The following is a 25,143-nucleotide window of genomic DNA, read 5'->3' on the forward strand; positions in this document are numbered from 1 at the left end:
GGTTTTGATGGAAGAGGGAATCAATAGCAACTATCTATATTGGACTTTGCTGCAGAAGAATAAACATTGAGGACTACTGTACCTGTATTGCTGCATGGAGGAAAGATGTACCAACAGATCACTGGTGACATTTTCAACCTACCAGTTAGGTGGAGAACTGGGGCACTGTGACCCTTTGATGTTGTTATTCGTGTCAGACAAATTATTGAGAACACTTTGGTCAGGTAATTTTTGTAGTTAGTAAAATTTTACTTACTACACTAGATCAAAGGGAAATGTGTCTGTGCCATTACCAAAAATTATGTTTTCTTAGTTAATGATTATACATTATTATATATTGTATTATTTTCTCTCAGCCAAACATATGCTGGCACAATCATAGCTGTTCAGCTTACTGTGGTTTTGCTGAAGGGCTAATCTTTAGTCAGAACTTTTTTTTCCCCGTGGAAATATTTACTACCTAATGCTTGGAAATATTTATCTCTAATGAAAAGGAAATATAGCGAGGCAATTAGCTGACAGTGAATTTATTTGCTGCCTGTTTAAAAAATTATACCTTATCAGTCAATAGGCTTGAGACACACTTTTGAGAGATAAGTGCCTGTGTTTAAATTATAGGAGGCCTCCTCAGGGTGACTTAGGGTATGTGAACACCAACAAGCCTACCCCTCATTACTGCAATATTAATGTTTGCCATTTTCTTCCTTTATCAAGCCCCAACATACTCTCAGAGGTGAAAATGTACTGAGCACAATGATCGGTTTGCAGTAATGTTTTTTTCCCCTCTCCATCTGTACTATCTTATATTTGTTGCTATAAGCAACAGTCCTTTGAATTGCTGTATTTATAAAGCTTTAAAATAGGACAGATCAGAGTACACAGTCTTTGTGACAGACAATTTTTCTGTGTTTTCTGCACAAAAAAAAAAAGGGGGGGGCCTGTGGGAAGATGCTCCCTCACCTGGATTTACAGTAATCTTTGTTTCTCCAGAAGCCCAGAGTTTGTTTGCCTCTTCAAGGACAATCTTTTTAAAACTGGCAAAGGGAAGAGGCTGTGTGTCAAAACTGATTAAATGTGTCAGATGTGATAATCTATTGCAGAGGTCTTTAGCCCTGTATTCTCAGCATCCATGTTGAAATGTGGGAAACTTGGCTTTCTTTCTCAGGCAAAGCAAGTTGCAGTCTTGTCAGAATACTTATAACTTCACATTCACATGGTAGAAAGGTAAGACTTCTTTCCATTTGCATTTTAGAAAATAATTGATATTTCTATGGTATACTGAAGTTGACGAGTGTGAATAAGCATTCGGTCTCATTGTTTAATTTAAAAAGGAGTTGAAGAACAGCTGTATTTTCACTGGTGATTATGTGGTTGCTTTTTAATTTTATTCAACTATTATACAGGAAAAACTGAATTTCTGACAGCTTTTGAGGGGATTCTTATGAAATTCCTGTGTTTTTCATACTCTTTCAGATGTGGACCACGAGCTGCAAAAACAGCAGTAGTTTTTATAAGATGTTAAACCAACTGTGTTTATCTAGAGGACAATTTACTACAAATTAGCATCCATCTCCTGACTGGAGATATAATTCAGGAGGAAATAAACATCTCAATGTAGTCAGAAAGAAACCAACTTTACTGATGGTATAATGTGCGGGGAATATGATTATCATGAAATATCTCCAGAAGCACTATTTATGAAATCATTATATATTTATATCTTTACCCTTTCATTACATTTTTCAGATATATTATTTGAACATGAGCAGTACATGCAAATATGAATTTGAAATGTTAGGATTCATAATTACATCTTTAATATAATTATATGAAAATAACTTTTGAAACATTAATATATATGTCATTTTCTTTAACAGCTTGATTGCATGAAAGAGCTTTTATTTACCTTGTCACAGAAAGCTGATTTGATTTGAATTGAGCACATAGATGTCAATCCAAAGTGCAAGAGAATCAAACTGTTAAAAATTTTTAAGAGACTGTGAATTATCCCCTTCATAAATGATAAATTGCTCATTTTTATTGTGCTACACTTTAAGGTTGTTCAGTCTTTGTAAAATGTTTTGCCTATTCAATACAATGAAAAGAAATAGGGTAGTATTTCAAAATAGCTTTTAAAATGACTTTAAGGGACAATGAATTCCGCTATTTTTATTTCAGAGATTCTGTGTCTAAAAGAAGACCTTAGATGAGAGTTCATGCCATCTGCAATTGCTTCTTGTTTTATTTTGCAAGCAGCTAATCCTTTTTCCAATATAGCAGCTTTTCTTTGTCATTCAGAGGAGCGCATAGTTTGGACGATGCTTAGTGAAATCAAATCAGCTCACAGTTACGAAGCTTGGCTGCTCCCCAGTCTTCTCTCAAAAAAGGGGCATCTTCAAAAGTAAAAGAACAAGAAAGAAGCAAACAAAGAAACAAGAAAATAGTTCAAGCTAAAATGCATTCAGTGGGGTAAGATTAGGGAGTGGCTATGGGTGCAGTTGAGTTGTGAGATCCAACAGGAAGGGGCTTGTGAGCAGCTGAGAGGAAGTTGCAGGTGGAAAAGCTCATTTCCACGTTGCTACTGTTGCAGCAGTATGTTTGAGTCATCTGTTAAAAATAGTGAGGATAGAAAGACTTTAAAGTAAATTTTATCATAACATTCCTCTAATGAGTGTCTTTGCTGTGGGAAGAGGGGGAAGAGGGGGAGAGGTCTGCTTTTCAGTGGTCTGAGCTTGCATGTTGCACAGGAGGTGTGTGCAACCGAGTGAGCAGTTACTGCCCCAGGCAGCTCCCTCCCCTGCAAAGTCTTCTTGGAAATACAGGTATTGGCACATGAACAATGCTTAGGAAGTTTTCTTCCTTCCCCAGAGCATATGGGTCAGTGGTTTGGTTTCTGAGCTCCTTATGTTGTTGGTGAGTAGAGTATACACATATACAGGGATGGATTTTTGCAGGAATACCTGGGACATATGTGGTACTTCCCAAAAAATGCACAACTTGGGAAAAAAATTCTCTCATTCCTTCTCCTGCTGCTCACATCTGAATTATGCTTTTGCCCATGAGCTTAAATGAAACATTTTCTGTCATCCTGCTAGGTTCTTCTAAGCATGGTATCAATGTGAGTTTTTAAGGGCTTAGCATTTTCCACCGCAACTGATCCAGCTAGTCCAACATCAATACTTTCATTTCTCCAGCTGCAAACTTATAGTCCCCTGCTCAAGTACTAACATTAATAAATTTTATCAACATGGAGCTCAGAGCTTAGATGTTCTTGCTGCACCTTGTGATACCGTGACAAACTATTTGAAACTAGCTCAAAAATACCTACATAGTGCTGCAGTCTGGAGCAATCTAGACAAACCCAGTAGCATGTTTATCACACGTTTTAGAAGTTTTGCACTTAAGCAGTTCTGAAAAATAGTAGATTACACTAAACTGAGGTTATTTTCCATTGATAAATGATAGTATAAGCAAGGCTCTTACCTCCTGAGCTTAATTGTGTTTTCAATTGTTTGATTGAATTCCTGTATAATGTTCCATACTTCTTTTTCTTCCACTCTCTTTCTCAAAGCCATTTTTTGAGGGACTATTTTTAAGACAGTTATCATCCTATGGCCAGTTCATCCCCCATTATTGCTACTTTTGCAGTGTCTAAAAGGAGGCAGTAATAACACAAAGCTTCCTGTCTCAGGGACATTATGCATCATTCTCTGCACAAATATAGCCATATTAGACTGTGTATAAACTGGTAAAATAAGCAATGGGAGAGATATTCTATGAAATGGATTCAGATTGAAGTGGTTTTGTGTGTTTGACAAGGAAATATTCGTATATGAGAGCAAATGTCATGCATGGGCAGCTGCATAATTCAAAACAACCTTGCTTTGGGCAACACTGTTCCACATATGCATGCACTTTGACTCTTTCTGGCTAAGTATGCTTCTAGAAATTGTAAAACCTTTTCATCCAGCCTGTGTTGGATAACAATTTGAGAGAGTTACTCTGTCAATAAGTAAGTGTTTTTAAAAGGCAAAATACAGTTACTTTTCAATTGAAAAGATGGAGTGAGATGGAACTTGGGAATCTGGCATTTGAACTATTGATTGTAGTATTCCTCAACAAGAGAGGCAGTCAGCATGAAGCACTTAAAATATCTGATATTGCACTGTAGACTAGGACAGGGTAAAAAGGCTTTCGTGATTTTTCCCTGGTAGCGTTTCCCATTTCTCACAGCATAAGTACAGCAAGGGATGAGCTGGTAGATAGGTGTTAATGTTGGTTCAATTTGTCATTCACCTGAATGACATTTTTGTAAACCTATGTAGACCATCAGAGTATGTAGATTAAGATTGCATGTGTTTTCCTACTGAAAGAATAAGAATTTGCATATGTTCCCAGAGCAGAAATCTATAATGAGGCATATCATCTGGTTAATTAAAAATACTAAGAAACTGGGGAGAAGGGGTTGTGAAATACCATATTTTTCAGGCATTCAAATAGAGCATCTTTCTAACAGTCATCTCAGTTGAAATCCAGTGGAACATAAACATTGAATCACCTTTTAGTACCTCTGAACATCTTGTCCTTCTATCCTTGCATGTGCCTTTCTAGATTTTTGGAAGTTTGGCATCTAGGCTTTGTGCTTCAGATGACTGAGTTGGTAAATTGTTTTTACCTCTCTCCTGAAGACCATGATCCATTTTGCAAGTAAATTAACATTATGAAGTTCCATACCATTTTCTCTCTTCATGCATGGAGCTTTAGAAATCAAAGGAGGATACTTTTTCTGAAAACTGCCTAACTACTGTTTTGTGCATACAGAAAAAATATCCTGCAACATAGACCTTGAAATATTGATTTATTGTAAAGATACAGTTTTTCTTGACTTTTTTGGGTGAAATTTATTGTCATCAGAAATGCACCATTATGCCATTATCTATATGAAAACCTCTTTACCCTCTGAGGACAGTCCCTTGGTTGTGCAGAACAAAATTAAATCCAAATGTCTGACACATTTTCCTACCAATCTAATTCAGTCCCAACTGAATTCCATTTTTTATCCATCCCTTCATCCTGCAGTCAAAGTGAGCTCTATTGAGGGAGCTCAGCTGCCTCTGGTATTAAAGCATTTCCTGCTTTGGTAGCATTCCCCCTGCTTTAGCTGGCTTTTTTTTTCCCCTCGTGCACTTATGCTGTGAATCAGAGCTTTGTTCCATTAATGCATTGCCATCAAAAAAGACTCCTGATACTATTATGGTGCTGCTGTTTAATGCAGGGGTCACTACAGTATGCGGGAAGTCCAACCAATAATCTAAGACTTATTGTTCCAGGCATTGTATATATATATACACACACATTTTAAAAAAGCCCAAACCACAAAACATTCCCACTATGGAGAATTGTTAAAAGAAATGCAGTCATTTAACAAATCCTTAAAAAACTGTGATCCAGTCCCCCACCACCAAATCCCATCGTGTACCTCCCTCACATGACAAAAATAAATGTGTATCTTATGAATACATAGACACACCAGCTGGTTCTGTACAGCCCTCTGGATAGTTAAAGGGAGGTGAAATGAATCAGTAATTGTGTTGTAATTAGTGCAGTTAGGATTTCTGACCTCCTCTAGCGTGTCTGGTACTCAAAGAAAGTGAGTCATTGGCAAACTAAACCGTGCAATTTATTTGGAGGTTGTGGAAACAGCAAACAATTTGGGACAGGCAAAAGAAGGAGAATTATTAATCCTCCTTCACTGCAGAACCCTCTGCTGGTGACAGGATGAAAACTTCACTTGCATTTGAAGAGCTTGCTAACCTGAGGCTGAAGACATTGAGAAAACCAGGACTGTCCTATTGCAGTGGACTGTCACATCACTGCCCCCATCTATGCAGCCTTGCACAGGCAAAATTGCAGTATAGTTATACCCAAACTTTATGTTTAGAGGCATTGTGAATTTCTGTATATGCATGCAACTAACATAAAATACTAAAAGGACAGTTAAAATAGAGTGAAAAGGACTCCTTCATAGCATTCAAATAGCTGTGATCTGGAGAAGTACAGGTTGTGTGGAAGCTCTGTAAAATATAAGACCATGAGGGCCCTGCAGATGGAATTGAATTTCAGAGAAACAGTTTTAAATTGGGTGGTTGAAAAAAAGACAAACTGCTAATTTTTTGATTATTCAGGAAGTTTTTTTAAAACGTATATTGATATTTGAGTTGGGATATTTATAATTTCTTTCATATCTTATGATTACTTTGAAAACTGTTTTAACTTTCTCAATATGCTTGTATGGCATAATTAAATATACACAAATTCTTCTGATTTTTTTTTTTTTTTTTTTTTTTTTTTTTTTTTTTTTTTTTTTTTTACATCATAGACAAACACAACCCAGAAGTGTATAGGACATCTTTGTCTAGATTGTTGCAAGGAGGCTACACTTGCTTCTTGTGCTTCTGAGCCACTTATGGCATTGGGAGCAGCTCTACAAACACCAACCATCCTCATTGATATTGTATATCAATCCCTCTGATTTTGAGTAATAATAGCTTCCACTTCAGTATTGCTAATGAAATTGTCTGTTATGGCACTTCAGTTCATCTCCATGTATGGAATGACACATCAGTGAATTGGTTTCAAAACACTTACGAGACCAGTTCAAATTTTTACATACAAACTCCTTCATTCACCAGAATTTCAGTATTATAATGTTTAGGATCTCGAGGTACTGTGTGGTTTTCAACAGTTTTCTGCCAATCACAAGTTGAAACTTTTTACCTTTAAAGTGGAAGAATGTATTGGGGGGAAATGTGGCTATAGAAAAGGAAATTTTAATTTTGATACTGAGCAAATAAGAGTCGGGAAAGGTAACTGCTTGCATAGATGAGGTGGATTGGCTGTAGGCCAGTAACTACAGCCTCATGTGTTGCCTTAAGCTGGACCTTTGAGAATTGAAGTAGATAAGCTCTCCTACCATGGCAGCTGTTCTATGGCTTGGATCTTCTTTGACCTTCCTGGTTTTAATGTCTGTCGCAGTGCAGTGGTAGGGTACACTGGATATTGCTACAAAACATTCTTTCTGATAATTATTCTTGAGGAATAAAAATCTTCCCAGATAAAAACAGTGTTATTGAAGCACGACTGGAGATAATGGGATGTAAGGAAACTTTGGTTATTGTTGCAATCAGCTCTGGTAAATCACACAGATTACTGTATAATCTTTATTTATTTATTTATGGCCTGGCCAACCTTAACACACCATGCTTATTGATTCTGGGACCCAATAAAGGTATTGCACAATAGTAGTTCTGAGCAATGTATAGGAAGTCTCTTGTTTCAGTTCAGTAAGCAGGATATGATATTGGTATCTATGTTTCTTCTCCTGATGTGGTTGTTTAGAAAGTTTTGGCAGAGGTTGTAATCAACAGAGCAGTAGATACATGTTAGGTTCAGGCCTGGTTTAGAGGTTTGGCTGAATTGTTCATCTGGTACCATAAAACTTCAATTGAAAATCTGCATTTACAGAAAGCCACAAAACATTCAGCCAAGTAACAGGGCTGATTTTTACCAGCCTGGAAATGAAAACAAAATCAGGTGAAAGCAAATCATGGTGAAGATATTTGATGAAGTTCTATTTTACCAAGTTTTTTTTTGTAATTGTAATAGCAAATTCTTTATAAAAGCAATTTGCAATGAATACGAATTATGCACAGTGATGTCATGATAAGATGTTTTGTACAAAGGGTGCATTAAAAATCTTAAACTGTGACTCATTCTGGTTGCAAATGCAAAATCAGTCTCACAATTTTATTTCTTCAGGCCACTCAGAAAAAAATGCTAGGAAGCTATTTAAAAACCCATCAAGTCATACTTTATTGGAGAAAAAGCCAGTAGTCATTGTAGTTGCATGCCAAGTAAAGGCTTTTTTTCTGAAAGTTTTTTTGTTTTCCTGTTAAAATTATTTTTAAATAACATCTATTGTGCCTGCTTCTTAGGAAAACTTATCCGTTTTTAGTGCTGACACAACTGAAGTAGTTTGATTGCTTGAGGCCAGAAGTCTAACTGAAAAATGATTAATAAAATTAATCCAGCATTCAGAGTAGTGATTTGAATTTTCATGACAAGCTTTCATTTCTCCAAGTCTTTACACTTGACTCATCACTTTGTTTTTAACTTTTTGATAAGTGGAACTTAAGTGGAGAAATCTATGTCAGTTTAAATGAACCCTCCTCCCATGTGAAGATTTCTTGGCAAATTACAGGCTGGGGTTTATGCATGGACAGTCTGACCACCCTAGCAATGCCTATAATATGCCATGTGGAGAAGTTTTGAGTGCAAGCATATTTAAATGAAAGCTACCATTTAGTGATGGATTCAGCACGGCAGTTCTCGGGTTGCTGTTGATAATTGCTGTCCCGAGATGTGCAGGATGTCTCTGCTTCGGCCCGCGCAACTGAAAAACGAGTCTGGACTCTTCACTTTTTGGTCTTGAGGTTGTTTATTAGTTCTTAGCTATAAAATACTCTTTCTGCCCAGCGGAGGTCTGTCCTACAGGGCAGCCACAGGCACTCTAACCGCCCCGGAGGTGGTGTTGTCCTTTCATACTACAAACTACGTATAGCATATTTACACTTAATTCCCAATACCTATCACCTATGTTAGTTAGACAGTGCACTTCTACTCTAAACCAATCCCAAAGTGCCAACATCACTGCAGAAAATGGAGAACAGAAGAAGAAGAAGAAGAAGAAAGGCTAGACACGCCCAAGTTCCTCCATCTTGTCCCCATGACGCCCGCACCAAAAATCCCAAAATCTACATTTTCACCCTGTGATAATTTTATTATTACACTGTTCCAACCTGTGTGACTTTCAGGTCCTCATACAAAGCTGGCAACTTGCTCCAGGGATCATAATCAAATCCCCAGGAGTTCTGGGCAGTGTGCCAGGGCCTCCAAGCCCCCCGGCGGGGTCCTCAGCAGCTCTGGACACCCGGAGGGATGTACTGAGTTCTGACAGGCAGTCAGATGCTCAACACCTTGACAGACATGGTTTGTGAAAGAAGTCCAGAACACAAAATGGATTAACCAAAAGCATGCAAATCTACACATTTGATGTTTGTATAACCAGTGATTGCTACAACTGAGAGTAATTCGAGTGCTGGAGAACTTAGATACTGTATTGTTCTGGTATTTTGAGTTCAGTAACCTAGAATGAAAACATCTCTGAACTGATGTCTTCAGTAATGTAGCAGACAGAAGCCAATATTACCAAGCAACAGTTCAGGCCGCAAAGGAACAAAGTGAACACATTCGGACATTCAGCCAACATTATACAGAGACAGTGCCAAAGACATTAATTGCTTATTTTCCCAGTGCATTTATTAATCACTTCCTCAAGAGCTTATGTTAAAAAAAACTCTGAATGAGCCATCACTGAATATGTTCTTTTATAAATATTACTGCATTTTAAATAGAAGAACTTTAGAGACACAGAGTTAACAGAAAGTGAACTTGAAAAGTGAATAGTAACAAAGTTCTGAATAGAAGAATTTTTCTAGTGGGTTAGGGAGTATGTTAGTATGGGTTGGGAAAATTAAAATAGAAAATACTCTACTTTTTTGATAAAATTTGGTGAAAGGAATTTTTTCATATTGAGAATTGATTTTTAGTCACAGTAGTTTTTTAACTAAAAAATGGAAAAAGGCAAGGGCCATCTGAAGAAACAACCTGATGATATTATGAGGATGGTTTTCCATTTTAAGGTTGTTATTTTCCATTATGCAGAGTTTACCAAGTGATCTGTCGAAAGTGCTGTGGATATACTTAGGATAATGTCAGTTTTGTTACAAAATCTTCATTAGAAATGTGAGTCATGCACCATGTAGCACCCAGCATGTCATTACAAGCTTAAACAATAAAAGTTTTTGTAGCATGTCATGAAGATTTAGCTACTGGGGGTATTTTCAAATTCTGTGTGACTTCCATGAGATTAACTAGCCCAGAGACAGTAAAAAATCACCTATTCTTGTGAAAATTTATGAACTAATTTTTTCTACATTCTATGACCATTAAGTTACAACTCCTCTGAATTGCATCTCATTTTAATATTCTCCATTGAAAGATAGTGCTCTCAATGCCTTCCAGAATCATAAAACTCTGATTCCTTGACCATAGTTATGGTAAACAAGATAAAGTACAGAATGCCTAAAAAGGTTACACCTTGCTTGCCTTAAATTCAGAATTAAATATTAAAGATAACTTCATAAATAATAAACAATTAAAACAGTGGTAATTCCCCAAACTAAGAAAAGGAAGACTCAGAAAAATCAAGTATAAAAAGGGCTGATAATGGGCCAGAGCAAATTAATTGAAAATTACATATGAACTCTGATGGACTTTTTGAGCATTATTAGATGGATTGAACAGTGGTACAGCAAGATGATTTTGACTTCTCTATCTCTTAGTATATGCATCCATCAGATTTTTCCGCATTCTCTATATTTAAAGAATGAGCAAAAACCCTTATATGTTATGCTATTAAAGTTATTATGGCATCTCTGCAGACTGTTTTGCATATACTGGCAGGCCAAAGAAGATAAATCCATCAAAAAATAAGAAACAGAAATGCATCTCTCCAAAAAGTTGCATCAAAACTTTCATCTCATAAGGAAAACCTTTGATATAATAGAAATAATAGTATCTTAGAATGTTAATATTCTTGCTTATGAATCATCTTTTGTCCCATTAGTTATTTTTACCTTTTACTATCTAGTTGTACATTTAAACTATCCTCATTACTCAATGTATAACTTCGAAAGTCATAGCAGAAGTATTTTGTGTTTCCTTTTCACCTGCGTTTAGTCAAACTTTCTTTCTTTCTTTCTTTCTTTCTTTCTTTCTTTCTTTCTTTCTTTCTTTCTTTCTTTCTTTCTTTCTTTCTTTCTTTCTTTCTTTCTTTCTTTCTTTCTTTCTTTCTTGTTAACTGTCAGGTGTTTAACTTTTGGCAGAAATGATGTGCAAGTTCTTCTACTCATCCATTGTGCATGTTTTTATGGAACTCAAAACAGTTTTATTCTTAGAGCAGCTAATCTCTCTGTCCTTTCTGCATGTTTCATACCACTACATGCTTTCTCCTGCTCGTTTTCCATCACTAGGTACTCTCTTCCATTTGCTTCATCCATTTATGCATGATTTTGGTCTTGGAAGAAGTGATAAATGTTGTCTCCTCTTTATCACTCAGCTCTTAAGTTGTTCTGACAGCAGAAACTGCTGTTGTAGTTAGAGCAGGTTCTTTAGGTCATCAGAAAGCATTATCAGGAGCACCTTTCCACTTCCAGCCTTACTGCACTAATGCTGTTGCATCAAATGATTCCATTCATTAATTGGTCGAAGGCAGCATCCACCAGAGCTTGTAATAACACACAGAAGTATTCTGTCGCAGTGGATGTTGAAATTACTACTTCTCATTTGCAATTCAATGAAACTGTCATTTTTTCCTTGCGGTTTTCCTCTATTTGCCATATGTTCACCTTAATACAAGGAGTTGGGCAGCACTTCTAGTATCATTCATTCACTTCATCTCTTGCTTCTGTTTCTCACTGTGGAGCAGGCTTTCTGCAGCTACATCCCCCTGATTGCTGTCTATGACTGCTTTCCCCTTTTGTTTTCTCTAATTAAGGAAGTTCACCAGCAACATAGGCTTCACCAGTATGCAGCTCATATTTTTTGTTATATTTGTACAAATTGCAGCTGTAGTTGAATGTTATATAAATTAATAATTAGCACTTATTACTGTTTTACATTTCCTAAATACTGCACAAACTAACTAATCAAGCAGTCAATAAATGAATTAAGCATAAAACAGCGCACAGTTACAGGAGTTGTGTTCTCTCTTTGACATTTTCTTGCATGCTGGTATGCTGTGAAGTCTATAATAAAAAAAAACTATGTATAAAAATTCTCCTGAATAGGTGATGTTTTTCTCAATTTTGTCACAGTAAAATATAATTGAAAACCAGTGCTTGTGTAGTTAGATGTAATAAACCTTATTACATCGTGTGGGTTTTTTTAAAAAGCCCTTTGTTTCAGCCTATGTTCCTGTTCAAATCACAGCAATATTGGCAGCCAGTGAGAGCAGCAATGGGCCAGCAGAAAATTCCTAATGTACCTAATGGGGTTAATGTAACATATTCACAGTTCCATAAAATTGTCTTCATATGCCCTGCTTATTAGCACAAAATAAACAGAAAATATTTTTAGGGTCAACCTGGCAGTGTTGTCCATTATTTTTTTTTAAATAATAAAAAAATACATACATAATAAAGATAAACTTTGTGCTATGTAGCTCTTCATTTGCTAAGATGTGCATCAGGAGCTTACACTTGCCATAATTTACGCCTGGGACATATACAGTTATTTTGTACACTTCTGAATTAGCTTTGTTGACAAGTTAGTTTGAACTGACTTGGGTCTTCTGTACTCTCTTTGACAAGACAGAAAAATGCGTGGTTTGCACTGATTTAAAAAAAAAAAAAAAAAAAAAAAAAAAGCAATTTCTCTACCAAAAAAAGGAATGCTTATCTGTGCAGGACATAATCCCTACTGTGCCTCGACTAACAAAGACAGTTCGGTTTGGTGGGAATTCATGCAGGAGTACAGTTTCCCCATCTTACCACCCAGTATAGCATGATGGAAAGATAATGAATTTTCTGTTGACAGCTTTTTTTTCCACATCAAGTGCAACTAGAGCCTTGTTCAGGAGGTTTGAAGGCTTGAGTTTTAAGTACAGCAAATGGATGATGACTGAACATAAAAAATTGTGCACTGTATGTGAAAGCCATTACCTAGCCAGATGTTTTAACGATGGAAACTTGCAGGGAAAGCTTTTGTCATATCCACACAGTGATGTTTAGCTTTGGCTCCAAAGCAAGAGCAGAATTACATGGACTACATGAAGAAAAAGAGAAAGAGAAAGAGAGAGAGAGAGAATTTTTACCAGGAAATAGTAAAGAGAAATAAATGTCCTTTTAAATACTTTGACAGCTGATGTGTTACACAGATTGATTTCTGGTAATAGAAATTTAACCTTTATGAAAAGGTATGATTAGAGTATCAAAGTATCCCCCATTTGCCAATTCCTAATAGTGCTGCACAAGTAGAGTTCTTTACTACACAGCACATTTTCAACCAACTGTGTAATTGAAAGTTTCTTCCTGCAACAGCTGGATGCCATTTTTTAACATGTTCAGTGTCAAAAACTGCTCAAATGCCTCATGATTGCTATTTAGGCTGGAAGCAGTTTCTCAGCATTTCAAAGCAAAGGGATTTTTTATGATTGTAGGAGTAGTATTTCATGCAATAAAATCATGAGGTGAGCATGTTTAAAATTCACATGTAAGTTCTGGAAGATGTACTCTAAAATTGTTTGCTTTTGACTGTGTACCAGGAGAAACAATAAACCTTGGGGCTTTTTTATTGTCTTCTACTTCCCATCATGTTGTTTTGGGGAACAGAGAGATGAAAATTCAGAGTGGTTTAAAATCACAATAATTCTTGAAGTGCTACTGACATATTTACTGCTATATGTGTTCCCAAAAGGGAATTGATGCAATGTAAAGTCTGTATGAGAAATATGGAGACCAGGGTAGTTTCGGAAGGACTAATATATTTCTGGAAATGTTACTTGAGGTACACAGATTTTTAAACCTATATTATGTCCCAACCATTTCTATGATGTACAGATACTTTAGTTTTACATTTTAAGGGATGAATAAGTATTTGAGAGAAAAATATTGTAGCTGGTTTGTTTGTAACATTTCACTTGACTGTGCCGGTGCAATGCAGAGACTTTTATCATATATGTGGTGTGAATAAATATTCCTCTCTATACATATGTGTCAGACGGTAAGGGGAGTTGGATTCACGGGTCTCTGTACAGTGCTTCACCGTGAATTTTTTTAATATATAATAATCATGGCCTAAAATTTCCTTCCTTCCTTCCTTCCTTCCTTCCTTCCTTCCTTCCTTCCTTCCTTCCTTCCTTCCTTCCTTCCTTCCTTCCTTCCTTCCTTCCTTCCTTCCTTCCTTCGCCCAGTTTCAACTGTATTAATGTCATGAGCAATAGAGCAAAACACAGTAAAAAGTTTTATTAAATTTAGGGGTTTTAACTATTTCTCTTAAAATATATTCCTGGGGCAGTGGTAGATACAGAAAATTGTGGATTTATGTTTTTTTTTAATTTGCCTCTGTTTGTAGCTTTCTGCCTGCTTTAGAGCCAAATTCTTCATTCACACTGCATGAAAAATCTCACAGTGGGGTAGTCAGGTGAGGAGCTGTGGAAGCTTCTCTTTATTAAGAAAGAGGTTGGGAATATTAAGGCTTTATATAACTGATTCTTTCAGTTACAATGAAGAGCAAATTAAAACCATTTACCTCCAACTAGAATAGACTGCAGAACTTCCCCCTGGTGCTGATGCAGGAACATTTCATAGAGAATATTTTATTCCTCCTGTGGATTGATGTTGAGGGAAAGCCTGTGCTTGGGATTTTTCCTTTATCTCATGTGCAGACTTATAACTCAGTTTCAAAAGCAATTAATATTTATGAGGTTGGGCTGAGAATAATACAACTGCAATGAGACAGTGAAATGTCTGCCATTCACACACTGCTGTATAGTGGTAAAAATACATATTTAAGTTTGAATTAATTAAATTGCATTTAATCCTTTCTCTGTGAGCTTGTAAACAACAGCTCATATCAATGCTAGTGTACATTGTTGGCAAGTGACATGTGCTGTCAGCATAATTTTAGACATATTTCATTTCTTGCATAGTGCTTATCTCTAATACAGAACTTTAAACTTTTTCTCATTGGTGTGCCAGCTGCTAAAATCAGAAGGTTTTTTCAAGATGCATTTTTTTTTGTGCTTTCTGTGCAGAAACAATGGAATGCAGATAGTGATTTTGTAGTGACTTCCCAAGGCAGCGTAATTAAAAATCACTCTTTGCAGAGCCCTTTAATTGGCATTGATTTTAATCCTTCAGGTTAGCTTATTTTCAGTTTAAAGTGAAGAATGATCAAAAGACTGTACCTCTATAATTGGTGGCAAATACAATCAGGCTAAAAGTGCTCATCTTCTGAGCCTGCCTTCCTGAGCAGGATGATGGAAGATATGAGCAGCTTATTATTGGCAACCTGGTGCTCCAGTTGTCTTGGGGAAAATAAGTGGTTTGCTCTGAGTATGAACAAAACCTTAATGTGTTATTATTACTGTAGATCAGGAGCTGAGCTGTAGACAGTGAAATATTGCATTAATATTTGCTGTGCTTGGATTAGCTGAATTGGCAGTGCACTTAAGTAGGGACTTGGGCTTTCTTATTATTTACTTAATTATATTCGTAATTTACTGTGGCTGAATACTCAGCATGATTTTTAATTGTCTGAGGGAGACTCTTAATTTTACAAATGAGGTTCAATAAATGTGTGTGATATTGCAGTCTTGGCTTCATAGGAAGAAGACTGAATTTTCTGCTCATTGCTAAGCTTTATGGTATTCCCATTACTACTACACTAGTGTGGTTGTAATTAAATTTTTAGAAGTTCATTTGCGTGTAGTTACTAGGCAATGCTAATTTTTGCAATTATTATTACTTTGCTATCATTTGGGTAGCAAATATGTGAGGTTCCTGCCCAGTGCTTTAAAAATAAAACAATTATTGATTCTAATGGCTTCATATGCACTAAATCATCATCTGAAAGAGGCCTCTTCTGAACATCAGAGGTTATCTGCCATTTGTCACCTCAGGTACTCACCCTCATTGAAAGGTTGCAGTATATATAAAGCCCCACTAAGTACATCTTTGTAATGGAACAGATTTGAGTTGTTAATGTAGGTGAGTATCTTGATATTGTGTACAGAAAAATGCATGGTTGTCCACCTTCACTGTGAATTACTTTAATAAAATATAAGAAGAGATGGAAAAATAGTGAAAAAAAGAAACAGGCAAAAATTTAATCAATTTCCTTTACAGTATGTATTGTTAATTAAAAATTATGCATATGAGCAGAACCTCAGGAGTGTAAAGAAGCATCATTTAGAAGAGAAATCAAATGGTTTAGTAAGTAATAAAACACTTGAAGACCTGCCCTTCATTTCCTCATTGAAATTTGGTTTAATGATAATGATCACACTGTGAATTGGTGTTCTGCACAGGAATGGTATAGATGTGATTAGAGTCTGTTTCTCAAACACACAGATTCACAGAATAATTTACCTAGTAAGGAATTATAGGCAGTTATCAAGTGGTGGAAGGTCTTGTTCAACTGAGTATTCAGTATCTCCCATGATGGAGATGCCACAGGCTCCCTAGGCACCTACTCTGGGTTATTCTTTGCTCCTGTTCTTTGCCACATTTTCTTCCAGGTTTCTTTTTAACAAATCTATCTAAAAACACAAAAAAAATTGTAAAAATCACCATCAAACTCAAAAGTATTTTGTCCCATGCCCTGTTTCATGCACTGGAGATCAAAAGAAAGAATATACAAACGTGTCAAACATATCTCTTAACCTCCTGATGTCTTGAACTTTGGGTCTTTCTGAGCTGCATGTTTTTAAACATTTCTAGCTACCTAAATTGAGGAAATTTAATTTTCCCACACTTTTCCCTCTCTTAGAATGTATGATTTTATCTCCATAACCTACTGTGGCAGGAGTCCCACAGTACAAATGCACTTTGCAGAAAGAGCCACCCCTCTTTGTTTATTTGTTCAGCTTTCTTTCTTTGGATGCCTTGTGAAGGCTGACCTAGAGCAGAGGATAGACAGAGTTAAATAAAGTAGGCATTTATTAAAAGGCCTCAATGGATACACCTTGGGCAGTACAAAAGCCCAGCCAGGGCTACATCCAAGATGAACCCAAAATGATCACAAAATGGGCAACTGGTCCTGAGATTTCTCACTTTTATGAGTTCTGGTTCATTAGCATATTGGAGTTACTTGTCAGTTGGACAACAGCTTCAGGTTTTGAAGTCCCATCCTTATTGTTTTTCTCTCTTCAGCCCACGTTGTTTATGGTCTTGGGCCTGAGATTGTCCTTGGTCCCCAGCTAGAGAAGGAACTGTTTTGTCCACTTATTCTGTGAAGAGAGCTTACTGTCCGTTAGTATGAAGCTCAGAACTACACACTAAAGCAGTACAGAATCTGAAAAATAGAAAAGCTAAAACCTGAGGCATCACTTTTTATGATGTGACTCTTAATCAGCTTGATTTAATGTCCTATGGTTGTTTTCATAATCTTCCATGATTCAATTTCCTCTTTTTTTGTAGTGTTACTCTATTCATTTGTCCCTCACACAGAAGTCATTCTGTGCACTCCATCATCATCTTGCTTTTATGTGAACCTTTTCTGGTTGTTTGTAATCAAGGCTGGCATGCATAAACATGCACAAATAAGAAAGACCGAAACATTTGAAGAATTAAAGAAATTTTAAAACTATTAAGTCAATGTTGATTTAGTTTAGGCTGTTGACAGGGATAGTGCCATCTCTTTGTACAGAATCTGAAGCACAGTAGTCCATGGCCATCTCTGAAAACTCTGTCATATATACTTAGACGTTTGCAGAAAGTTACTTTCAAATTTTCTCTTTTTTACACTTCAGGCAGTGGCTTACAGTACGCTTAACACCTAGGTGCTGCAGGTGATACCTTTACATTGCCTGCCTTCAGTGTCTCTGTCATCACTAAATACATCTGACAAGTTAAAACTTCACTTATCCAGGAAATTCTGTCAGCTAAGAGAAACCCATCTGAGCCCAGCTTCAGCAAGCTTCTCAACCAAATCTTCAAGCATGGGAGTTTCAATGGGTTGAGAGAAGTCCTCACAACTCAAGGCTCCTGCTAAGGACATGGAGGATTTGTTCCTTTAGAGATTTATGTTTGTAAGATAAGCTCCCTAAAGAGATGTTGTAATAAAAAATCAATCCAGTTTACTTGCTACAATTAAATTTACTCAGTCAATTTTATACTCTCACGGAAAATCTGAAATGCTTATGATGTAGTCAATATTATAGGCAAATTAAAGCTTTCCTGAAAAGAGATCCTGTCAACAGGAAATCTGTGCATTTCTGAAATAATTTAAAGGCAGTTTCTTTAGTTCTGTACCTCTCTCTTGATCCCACTGCCAATCTGATAATTTTATCATCTCATTTTCCCTACTTGGAACATATTGTTTTCTCCCACATCTGACAGAAAAACCAACTGTACTTCTGTGCAACCAACCAAGAAAGACCAACTGTAGAGAAAGAACTGGAAATTTAAATTTAGAATTAAGAAGAAATAAACTAAAGAATGTTACATACCTCAAGGGAGAGCCAGGCCCTTAAAGCCAGCACTACACAAAGTGCTGTCATTGGAGTACTAGTACTAAAAACACTAGAATGTTTCTATCCTTACAGTAATGTCAGAGACTCTGAAGCAGTGTCAGAATTTAGTTTATCTTTGAAACAGGATTCACAACAAAAATAAAGAAAGTAACAAAGAGGAGGCTGCAGCTGTCATCTGTTTGACTGCTTTAGAGGTCAAGGAATTCCCGGGAAAAATCACCTCTTGTGTACAGAGGCTATTCCTGTCCTCTTAGTGGTTACTTGAAAGAATTTCGATCCAAAGCCTGATGTTTTACTAGGATGTGCATCCCACTTCCAAAGGAATTAATTTATGGAAGTTTTTTAGCCTGTGGGAAGTGGCTAAAAAACTCTGACTCTGATTGGGTTGGTTTCTTCTAGTTTTATAAGCATGAGTTTGTAATATTTTCAGGTTATTTTTGCTTTGAAAATGTTTGCTTGCTTTTTCTGACAATAGACCCCAATAGTTAACTGTGGTGTGGAAAAGTATTTCTTTGAATGAGCATCAAGTGATTAAAATAACTTAAGAACGTATATAACAAATAAGTTATTTTAGTGATAAATCATCAGTATAGTCCAAGGCTAGTATCAAAGCACCCTTAGCTGTGAATTTATTTTCTTTTGATAGGCTTTACAACAAAATTTTGATTTGAGATGTTAGCTGCTTTTACAAGACAAAATATTCACACTTACTCTGGCTTGTACTTTCAAATTGTTCCCATAAAAAAAGGCAGAATAAAATAGGCTAGACCTTTAGGTGATCAGAAACAAAACTTAAATAGTGAGATGACTCACAGAGAATAAATATAGAACACAGAGGAAAGCCATTTATTTTTGTTAGCCTCCATAAGTAGTACTGGGGAAATAAAAGAGAAAAACGTGTATATGATTTTGCTTACAAGAGAGAGAAAATGGCTCATGAATAAGTATTTTCAGTTTATATAGTTTTAAAAAAATATATCTTTTAATGTGCAGTGGCTTCCCATTGCAATTTTGTCCCCTACCCATTGAATGCTGGTGTGGGAAGCACCATGTATACAGCGGGGTGGTTCGGGTTTTCTCACCATTCTCCTCTGCTTTTCCAGACACAGGCAGCAGGATTCCATGGTGTTTTATGTAGAGTGAGAAAAGGAAAAGGTTGTGGAAGGGAGTGAGTAGGGGAGAGGTGAACTTGCAGAGATTACTGAAGCAATCACATGTAACCAGTCTTGGTATCTTTTGGTCAAAAAGCCAACAAACTCCTCATGCATTGTGCAGGGAGAGTAGGAAGGCTGAGATGGCACCTCAAATGCAGCATTATGCAATTGAAATATTCTTTTTTTTGTTGCCAGAAGGAGAGTTTGGAGCCATGTGAAAACCTTGCCATGGAGCATTGCTATAAAACATCTCAATATTGCTGTGGTTTTTAATGAATACATAGATCCTTGCCATGTTAATAATTTTATCTTGTTTCAGACCAGTAGTTTTAACTATTACACTTTGATTGTATTTCAGAACAGTCAAGCATCAAGTATTGGAACTGACATCTGAATTAAAGAGTGTGCAAAAAATCTCTTCCCTCTTTAACTATTGAAACAACTAAAATGGAAAACTGACTAAAAGAGGTGAGTCCTTTCCTCTGATGTCTCCATTTCCTTGATGTCTCTCTGCATTGCTTTTATTCATTTTCTCCACAACTGCCTTCTGCAAAGGCAGGGAGCCAAATGATTGTGAACTCTCAACTGCTTTAATGGAAGTGAAGGTAGCTAGAAAATTACACATATGATAACCCATCTTTATATTTAACTAGTTATGAGGGCTCTGTTAATATTGGGTGTCTTTGAATATTGTGGCGAATGATTTTCACAAGTCTGATATTAATGTAGAAATGTATATATATTTAATATAAACTCATATAAACTTAAATTATGAGTAGAGCCCCATAGAGCTGGATATACCAGAGCTGTGGAGAGAGTGTAGGGAATGTAAGAGGAAGGATTGATTTGGCCTAGAGGAATGTAACAAAGGGGAGAGGTCAGAGAGAAAAATAAAGTACAGAAGACAAGCATGGCAAGGAGTTGCAGCATCTTGAAAGCAACATTGAAATGGCCTGGAAAAGCTCTGGTAGGGGAAAAAACTTCCTTTTCCACCGTTTCCAAAGATATTTTTACTTGGGGTTTTTTTTCTGTTTGTTTTGGTTTGTTGTTGTTTTGGTTTTTTAACACTAAGAGATCTGATAGGACATACTGAAGATAAGCTGACCTCTAGACTCTGGAACAGAAATGGAAGAGCAGTGAAATGTCTACACATAGGGAATTATTGGTATTTCCCAATGTTAACCATACTGAGAAAAATTGAAATAAATTCCATATCCTGTTTCTTTATGACTACATGGAGGCTTAAATATATATGCACTAGAAACAGGGAGAGTTTTTATGTCTTTTTAAAATGATGGTCATTCTGCCTATGATTTGATATTATTTTAAATGTAACTCTTAGAGCTATATTTGACTCACTACAGTTCAGTTACACACAATTTAATTGTAATGTTAAATTAATATGTTAATCATATAATTGGTTATGGGTATTTTAGTTTAGTTAGGTGTGATGTGCTACTTCAATTTGTAAATTTTCCTGAGTGGGGCATGAGTTTAAGAAACATTTTACATCTTGCATGAAATATTTTACATCATAGGAATATTCTTTGTGTCACTCCAGAGTGATCTTTGTTCATTGCTTTCCATTGGTGCAAAAAAATTCAATGGATTGCTTACTTAAAAAATATAATTTCTTACAAATAGAATGTTATCTAATCATCCAGCAGCTTTGTATTTTAGTAAATGTATTTTAAGAGGAGAAAGAAGCAAAGTGTTGAAACAGTTCCATTGCCATAAAATGTATCTATGATGATTTATTATATGTGGGATATATATAGATAGGTAGAGATATAGATATGATTCTGCATGTTATATATATATAGTATGTATATGTATTTATACATTGCAAGGACATATTTCTAAGGTACATAAACAGTACAAAAAGTAGGACTTGGAACCAGTGTTTATCTTCTGACAATGTGAAATAGATCAGTTCAGCTAACTTTGCCTCAGTTTGGCCTTCTGTAGAACTCTGAAACTTTATTGAAAAGGTGAAGTAAGGTTTGCAGTGGTGTGATTTTTCCCAAGCAAAAGTTGGATTTTTACCTTAGGAATTAGTTTCTCACAGTAATACATTTGCTTATCATTTACATATATTTATATGCATTTTCGTACACACAAAAACCCCCCACTCTATCCTCGCAGCTTCCAGTATCTTGGGTAAAAGAAAACATTATGTCTTTGAAGAAGGTACTTTGATTAGTGATACGTTCATTAGAAGAACAGAGTGTGGTCCACTTATTTTCCTCAAGAATATGTTGACAATATCATTTAAGAGTGACTCAGTGGCCCTTATGGGTCCCTTCCAGCTCAGACTATTCTGTGGTTCTGTGAAAATAATGTTTCTCTTTTGTTGTGAATTTTGTTCAAGGGAAATGCAGACAGAATTTAAAGATGCCATTAAATCAAGATATGTTTATCATCAGGGAGAAGATGACTAGGCTTTGAAAAAGTCAGATAAAGAGAATCTATAGAAAATGTGTTAGGGATGCGGATGAAATTGAACTTTAATGAGACCAAACAAAAGAAATATAATTGATCTTCTACAGTGAGAATGTACTGAAGTAATTTAAACCTTAAGGTCCTCTTGTCTTAGTGGGAGACAGGGTAGCGGATGTTTTGTATAATCTAATTATCTCAGAAGTCTCAGGCTCTGCAAAATATTATTCCTTAGGGGACAGGACACAAGACAAAGAGAACAAATTACCAGTTGAAAGATATGATGATCTTTGATGCAGTACAAGGGGAAGCATAAGGTATTTTACTAATATTCCTGGTGTGAAAGTAACAGCTGTAATGAGAAAAATTAGAAAATTGCCTCTAGTAAAACACACTGAGAAGGCAGAAAAGCTTGGATGAGGCAAAGGTACTGCAGTCAAATATAAAGAAAAAACCAGATTTCTAGTGAAAATTGAAAAAAAAAATGATTATGACTTGCTTGAGGTATTTTGAAGAAAAATATAGGCAGGACTTCTTATTACAGCTTAATAGCAATTCCCTCAGCAGTTATAGAAAGTTATGAATCAGAAAAAAGAAGCTAAACTGACTGTGAGATAGACAAGTCATTTGTCTGTCTATTAGATAAATAGACATTTCAAATCAAAATTCAAATTTTCTATATTCTTACTTCCTTCTCTACTTATGGGAAAATCGGGCATCAAAATTAAACAAAGGGGTAGGCATAATGGAAAATGGAAAATCTGTGTAGGCATAATGGAAAATGGAGATACAGAACCATAGAATCACAGAATGGCTTTGGCTGAACAGGACCTTAAAGATCATTAAGTTCCAGCACCTAATATAAATGTGAAGAAAAGATCAAAAACTGCAGATAGAGAGGTGCTGGGATGCAGAGCCAAATATTGAATCAAAAGCTTCATTACTGTTATAAGTAAGGAAACAGTCATTAAAAACTAAAATATACAGAGGCTTATCTTTGAGTAATAAGAAATTGTCATGAATTTGCTTATATGTTGTGGTGTGTTGCAATATCGTGTTTTACCTTCTCCCTTCCCCCTCGCCCCTCGTTGAGTGTGCCCTGTCAATCAGGCTAACATACCAGCAAGGCGTCGTGTGATAGGTGTCCCTAGTCCCTTGAGACCCTGCCCCTTCACCTGGTTGGTGGCCCACCTGTCCCCTCCCCTTCCCCTGCCCTGAGTTTAAAATGTTAATGAGACCATGCGGCCTCCATTCTGTTAGCAGCAGTGGCCCAGTGCAGACATCTCTGTACCAATGGAATAAACATCTGGCAACCTTCTAGCAGAATCCACTCTCTTTATCTCCACTATCGCCAGAAGCTCTCTCTCCTGAGGAGAACGGAGTCCTGTCTTGTGCCCCGCTGCACTCTGCCGCCAGCCAAGGTATCTCTGGGGTAAAACACCGCAGTGCTGCCTCTGGCCCAGCAGCGAAGGTCAGAACTGGCCTAGGCACCATCTAACTGGTTATATTGGGATACCATATTCCAATACTTATCTATGTATGTAAGTTAGAGGAAAAAAGAAAAAAACATAAAGAGAAAGGTCGATGTTTGATATAGCTAAGGACACAGACTTCTTCTTGTGTCAGTCTGAAAAAAATGTCCCTTCATCACAGCTAGTAGAAATAAAGATAATTCCCCACAGCTATAATCAATTTTGTATCAAAATTTATTTCAGACATAGATCTTTTGTCACCTGCTTTTTACAGTTGGTATCATCTAGATACTTATTGACTGAATTGTAGACAAAGGTGTGGTACTTCTTCCTTTGAAATCTAGACTAACCTTTCTTTTTGGTGGAACATAGGCTATTGGTGCAGGAAATTGACCCAACTTTCCAGAAGACTCTATTACCTACAGCTGGCCTTAACTTCTGTAAAAATAGAGGAATTTTGTAACATTCAGATCAGTTAATTTTTTGCAGTCTTTAAAGCATTACTACATTACACCTGCAGGATTTAAACACAATAATAACAAAAGTCCTTATTTATGCTTTAATACAAAAAATGTCAAAGTACTAAACAAAATATTTTTCTTTATTTTTAAATAATTATTTTTTATTTAAAATATTAATTTATCTGATTCACAGTATTTAAATAAAAAAGTAAACAAGTTGATAAACTCAGGAAGAGAGAGATGAAGCAACTTCAAAATATCATTGCCTGATGCCTGGACCAACCTCCCATTGCCTTGATAAATATGAAATTGTAGAAGATAGGTGAAGAAGTAAGGCCAAATTCTTAAGCATCTCTGTCCTTTTTATTTATTCTACCTCTTCCTATTAATCCAGGGGAATGCTAAGTGATCATCTAATTTTGAAACACCTGTCCTTGTGACTTTCTTTTCCTTGAGTGGAAGTCCCAGCCAAAATGCTGAGTGACATCCCTGAGGCAAGGACAGTGCTAGAGACAGGTACCATCCTTGTAAGGTCTCTCAGATCAGTTCATCCCTAGCTCAGGAAATACCAGAATTATTCAACCTTTTTATGCTTTTCTGTACTTTTCTTTAGCCATCTACTGCCACTGTGGTTTATGCCAATGGCTCAAAGAGCCTTTGAATTCACTCAGAATGGCTATTTTTGGACGTGCACACTACTGGAAGTGGATGCCTATAAGAAGCTTTCATGGTTGGACAAAAAGTAATGACACCATTAACTCTGAGAAATGGAATACTTCTTGTATTGCTGTCATTCTCTTCCAGTAAAAAATTTCAAGTTGAGCACAGTGGGAAATCCAGTTTACTCCCATGGTATAAAATCATATTCCTAAAATAATTCACCACTGTTAGAAACAAACCAACATGTGGACCTGGCACTGGTTTTTAGGCTGATGCAGGGAGAGATGCTTTTCTTTGGTCTGCATTGCATATCATAAGCAGACACAGGCACTATGATAAATATCTTACCATCTCCTGATGGCTTCATGGAATCAGGGACTGCACATTTATGCTCACACCAGAAAGGTTATAGGAAGCACATCTGTCCTTATATGGTCTTCCTTTGTATTTTTATATGATTATAACAGCTACATCAAAAACATAATAAAAAAATATGATTCAGATAATCCTCTTAGTTCAGGGTTGCAGGGATGGAACTGGCACTGTGCAAAATATAAAGATATATTTGTTCTTACTGGATA

The 25,143-nt window shown here is 36.3% G+C and overlaps 1 protein-coding gene across 6 annotated transcripts in view; it reads left to right on the plus strand.

Annotated features, from left to right (window-relative positions):
- DLGAP1 (DLG associated protein 1) overlaps positions 1 to 25,143 on the plus strand; it is a 404,901-nt gene that overhangs the window by 131,917 nt on the left and 247,841 nt on the right. For all 6 annotated transcript variants that reach the window (XM_064705914.1, XM_064705918.1, XM_064705917.1 and 3 more), the window contains one exon: positions 19,889 to 19,998. The gene's annotated coding sequence lies outside the window, so the exon portion shown is untranslated. The remainder of the gene's footprint in view (positions 1 to 19,888; positions 19,999 to 25,143) is intronic.

The sequence above is a fragment of the Zonotrichia leucophrys genome, chromosome 2 (genome assembly GCF_028769735.1).
Source record: "Zonotrichia leucophrys gambelii isolate GWCS_2022_RI chromosome 2, RI_Zleu_2.0, whole genome shotgun sequence".
In the NCBI taxonomy this organism is placed as follows: Eukaryota; Metazoa; Chordata; class Aves; order Passeriformes; family Passerellidae; genus Zonotrichia; species Zonotrichia leucophrys.